We start from the raw sequence: 5,257 nt of genomic DNA, 5'->3' as shown, positions 1-5,257 counted from the left end.
GTGTGTGTGTGTGTGTGTGTGTGTGTGTGTGTGTGTGTGTGTATACAGCTAATTAATTGTAACATTTGACTGGAACTGACAACTGTTGTAATCTCTTCAACAATGGTTCTTTACCCAAATCTATGAAAATGTTTTTTAACAACAGAATTTCTGCAACTCTTTTTTTTTAGGGGGAATGGGAGAATTTACAGTGGCATTATCCAAGAATACTTTGTGTAGTGAAGTGTGTGTGTGTGTGTGTGTATGTGTGAAAGAGAGATTATGGGAATGAAGATGATGATTTAGGTAATGAAAAAGACAAGGATTAACATCATGGTGGAGATTATTAAAATGAATAATAATGATCTTGATGATGACGATGATGATGATTGAATAGTTATGAACCTTGCAGTAAGTTCCATTACAATGGGTTTGCATAAAGATTTGTTCCTTTTTAACTGCAGTCTCCCTTTCACAGCAAGGGTCCATAAAGTTCCCCAATATAAATGAAACCTTGTGTAACGTTCTAAGACCAGAGAGGATCAGGTATAAAAACAGCAGCAAAAACAACACACCATACATAAAAAAATATTATTTTGCTTGCTCGGTGAGAATTGAAACCTTACCAATGATGTTTAGATGGTAGCCACCAAAATAGTAGGGTCACAACTCAACTAATTGATGTCTAATGTTTAGGCAACTCTGATCTAGAAGGCCCAGGAGGAAAGCATGTCAGTGGGGAATGCAGACTTGCTTAACCACACAGCCATACACGTGAGTCTGAAACATACATGGAGAGGGGGAGGAGGAGGGAGAGAGGGTCGGGAGATACAGACAACTTGAAACTTAAAAGAAAGAGCTTTGCCAAATATTCTGGCCATATTCTAAATTGTATTGTAAACACAATATCATATTTTCTAAATATCAAATCAAATTGTTGAATTTCAATAAACTTTTTCCATCTAAAATTTACTTTCCATTTCCATTGAGCTTAGCTTTTTTTTTCGTGACTTGTTTCTATTTTTACTTTTTATCTTAACAAAAGAAATTTGGCAAAGTACACCAACAATGATGAACAAATTTAAAGATTGGCAAACTATTGACCTCATTGTGAAGTGGTGTCATCAGGGACAATTGATAATTAAATAATAACTGACGAGGCTAAACTATTTCGGAAGAAGTCAAATATTTGGTTGAGACTGACAACAACAGAGTGATTGAGTTGTGGCTGCATATCTCTAAGTAAGTCTCGATTGCCATTCTTGAATATTAATAAATGAACCTAAAGAGTAATTAATAAGATCTGTATCACTGAACCTCTATTTATGGTAAATAACTAGGATTTTTAAATATTACAAACATAGAGGGATGTAATTATTTTAAAGTTTGGCACAAATTGTAGGAGATAGAAACAGGCAAGAGAAGCAACACTATTATATTACTGGTATTTCCTTTAGCGATCTTGAAAGGTTGAACTCACAACACAGCAGTATATTTAGTCTGATATTCAACTTTTACTATTTTATATTATAGCCTTAGCCACCATGACCAAACAAAGACATCTTGGGGAAAACAAGTACCATGCTTTCACGAAATGTTTCAGGGGTCTGTGTAGTCCCAAGATGACACTCACACTTTTATGTCAACCCCATGACTCAGAGAAACATTCCAGATGTGACTGATGGAGGAAGAAAGGGTGGCACCAACAATAGCTGGCTGCTACTTATTTTCAGAGCAGTTGAATATAGTTCCCTTTACATGATAGGAATATAGTCCAGATTGCATGAAATGGTTATAATACAGTCCACATCGCATGCAAGCCTTATATAGTCCAGATCATGGGAAACTGTAAAATAGGTTACTTTAAAGAAAATTAATATAGTTTACATTACATAAAACCGTAATATAGTCCAGTGGAGCCCAGATTACATGAAACTAATACTGTTCAGATGAAATTAACATTGCCACATATTCATTCTATGCAACTAATGAAGTCTACATTCCAGGAATCTGTTACATAGTCCAGATCAGTTGGAACTGTAATATAGCTTACATTACATGAAACATTAGTGTAGTCAACAGGATGGAAACAATAATATCTATGAATGTCAACATTTTAAATAATTCGATATAGTTTTGTCCATGGACTTTATACAGGAAGACAGTTCTAGAAACAAATATTCTTTTTTCTACCTTATTTCTACCTTAAGCATTTTAATATTGACTGTTAATTAATAAATAAATCTCATTACTTCTTGGCAATCATCATTTAGAATCTTTGAAGCATGAAACAAATTTTTTCCAACCCCCTCCTAAACAAGACATTTAAAGCAGGTTTTTCTTTTGATTTTCCTTTACAACCAACCACAAAGAATGCATTTACATAAAATTAAAAAAATAAACACATTTTGTTTTTTGTGCTTTTTTGTGTGTTTGTATCATAAATATTTGTGTTGTTTTATAAACAGAATTACGTGTTTATAAATTTAAAAACTTTAACGATGCCAACTTCAGTTAGTTTTTACAATCTTGGGCAAGATGTTACATTTTAACATCACACAGAACAAAGTTAATCAAAATTTGCTAATTAAAACTGAATGTTCCAATGTGTTCTCAGCTTATTAATGGATTCACCCACAACCGTCAACTGAATCTGATATAGGAACCTCTAAACTCTCAATTATATAACACAGATCAACATATTTCTCTCTCTCTCTCTCTCTCTCTCTCCTAAACTGAGGTATCTTCATGTAAATAAGAACATAACAGATTGAACAACCACCACCACCACCACCACCCTTGTTGTTGTTGATATTATTATTATTATTATTATAATTACATCTGCTTTGTCTTGTTATTTTGTTCCTTAATCTCACAGTCAATATTCTAATGAAGCTGAATAATTTATACCAAGCTACCCCCCTCTCTCTCTCTCTCTCTCTCCAACCATCAACCTTAGAATGTTTGATTGTTTCTACAAAATCCTATCATTGGATTACAGGCACCATTGAGGCCAGCTCCAACATCACAAAAATCAATAGTTTTACATCAATTTTTTTATCCTGCAATGGCTTAAACAAGTCTTCACTGTAATCTCTCCTTCAGTTTGGTTGGCCATTTCCTCTTTGCTTTTTGTGAATTCCTCTGCAGAATATATCTGCTGTCTTTCTCCAAACTGTCAACCGACATGACCTCTCTCTCTCTCTCTCTCTCTCTCTCTCTAGCTGCTAGAAATAGCAACCAAATCTCCCTAAAATCATGATATCCCATCATAAAATAGAGGAAGTTGGAGAATGTGATCATAAATACATTCTACCTGAAAATAAAGTGGAATGTTCATGGCTGGAATGGCTTTAATCAAACTCAACCTACTCAATCACAACTGACCTTCGGTTAAACAATTACCTCACCCTCTCTCTTTCTCTTCTCCAATTCTCTGCTATTTATTTCCTCCATCTCTCCTCATTAACCCATCAATTAATGAGATCCTAATTCTTCCTACCAAATCTCTTCCTTTTTCTCGCATCCACACCACAACAACCAAGATTCTGTTGTTAAAAATAAAATTTACCTAATCTTGGAATAAATCAAATTCAATTAATAATTTAGCATAAAAAGATTTTTATATAAAATCTATTTTGCAAATATTGAGGTTAAAAAAATGTCTAATTCTTCCTGAAATATTACAGGTTTTGGATAACTTGCAGCATTTCTGTGACACAGATTGCTATGTTACCTTTTCTTAAGTAGTTTTACATCATTTTTTTGTAGGACTGCTTCAATAGATTGTTCTGGGATGGTTTTACTTTCAACCATTATTTGTTCAGCTGGATCATATTTCTTTTGTAAACCAATCATGAAGAATTTATTTCCAGTTAAGTAAACTGGAATAAATAAACTTGTCCTAATAAATATTTGAACATTTGAGTACATAATCTTGTTTTCATTAACAGCACCTGGTCACCAACAATGGTTAATTCTCCTTGAATTAACAATTGTTATTGACATAACACAGCTTCCTTAAACAATAAGTAGTTCTGTCATGGGTGGAGGGGCAAAAAGAAAAAAAAAATACAGGTTGTTTGGTTTTGTGATTTTGTTTAAATGTATGAAGATGAAAGAGAAATTGTCTGTGGCTGAGTGTTAAGCCTCTTCGCTGACCTACATAATCAGTAACCATCTACTTGAACCTGACAGCACTCCATTTATGTCTTGTGCTTCTAATGTTAAAAACAGCATGGACGAAAGAATCAATAGTATCCAATGTTTGGTAACAGGGGTCACTTCCTGTACCTTAATACAAAGAAAGACAGAAAGAAAAATCAATGAAACTCTCTTAGTTCAATAATCTACTTTAATTGATTCTGTGTAAAGTCTGGTTTAGGCAGCCTTTTCATTATTCATGGTCCGTGGCTCAGGACAGGAAGTTTCTGTCTATCATTGATGAGATCTCGTCTCTTCCAAACAACTCGTCTCTTCTAAAGGCCATTAGTGTGGTGGTGGTGGTGGTGTGAGGAGAAAGACGTATTCACCAACCTCCACCAACCTCCACTCAATCGATTGGTTTCAAAATCAATGAGACACAAATTACAAACTGAACTTCAAACTCACTAACTGACTAATACACTAACATAGTAACACATCTCTTGATTTATTAATAATATAACCCACTAACTTACCAACACAACTAATATATTCCTAAACTGACTATTCAAACCAGACTAGCACATCTTTTAACTTACTAAAGCATTTTCTAAATAATACATAGAACTTATTAATCCATGCCTTGACTCACTAATAAACGAACTTACTCCTAACACAGCTTCTAAAGTACTAAAACAACACACACACACATGTTGCTGATCAAATGAATTATAGGTGTAGTTAATGGTAGTTCTCTCTTAATCACTTTTTTTTTTTGGCCTTTAATGATTAAAAAAAGGCAAAATATTTGGTAAGAATTATGATAAAGAAGAAGAAGAAGAAGAAGAAGAAGAAAATGAGAATGATCAACCAGTCATGTACAACAACAACAACAAAAAGAGCAAAACAAAAAAGAATCCTAAGAAGAAAGCAATTTGTCTTTTTTTAAAGTACAAAGAGAATTTCTAAATAATTGGCTTTTTCATTTCATTTCGTGTAATGAGATGCCATGGTCCGACATTGAAATATGTGTCAAGGTCAAACATCATCATCATCAACTATATATGTGTGTGTGTGTGTGTGTGTGTGTGTGTGTGTGCATATATATTTATAAATATATATATATATATATACA

General features: G+C 33.5%; 1 protein-coding gene and 1 long non-coding RNA gene across 12 annotated transcripts in view; one reads left to right on the top strand and one right to left on the bottom strand.

Annotated features, from left to right (window-relative positions):
- Positions 1-5,257, bottom strand: part of LOC106871672 (peripheral plasma membrane protein CASK) — a 516,651-nt gene that overhangs the window by 285,698 nt on the left and 225,696 nt on the right. The gene's annotated exons all lie outside the window — the stretch shown is intronic.
- Positions 1-5,257, top strand: part of LOC128249960 (uncharacterized) — a 27,012-nt gene that overhangs the window by 16,486 nt on the left and 5,269 nt on the right. Inside the window, exons 2-3 of one of the 2 annotated variants that reach the window (XR_008266106.1) lie at positions 1,025-1,221; positions 3,751-4,920. This is a non-coding gene — a long non-coding RNA (uncharacterized LOC128249960). Of the gene's footprint in view, positions 1-1,024; positions 1,222-3,750; positions 4,921-5,257 lie in introns of those variants that run through there. The other variant, XR_008266105.1, reaches the window with a different exon arrangement.

The sequence above is a fragment of the Octopus bimaculoides genome, chromosome 18 (assembly GCF_001194135.2).
Source record: "Octopus bimaculoides isolate UCB-OBI-ISO-001 chromosome 18, ASM119413v2, whole genome shotgun sequence".
NCBI classification, from domain to species: Eukaryota; Metazoa; Mollusca; class Cephalopoda; order Octopoda; family Octopodidae; genus Octopus; species Octopus bimaculoides.
Note: the sequence above shows the minus strand (reverse complement) of the source record. Positions and strands in the feature narration are given on the sequence as shown.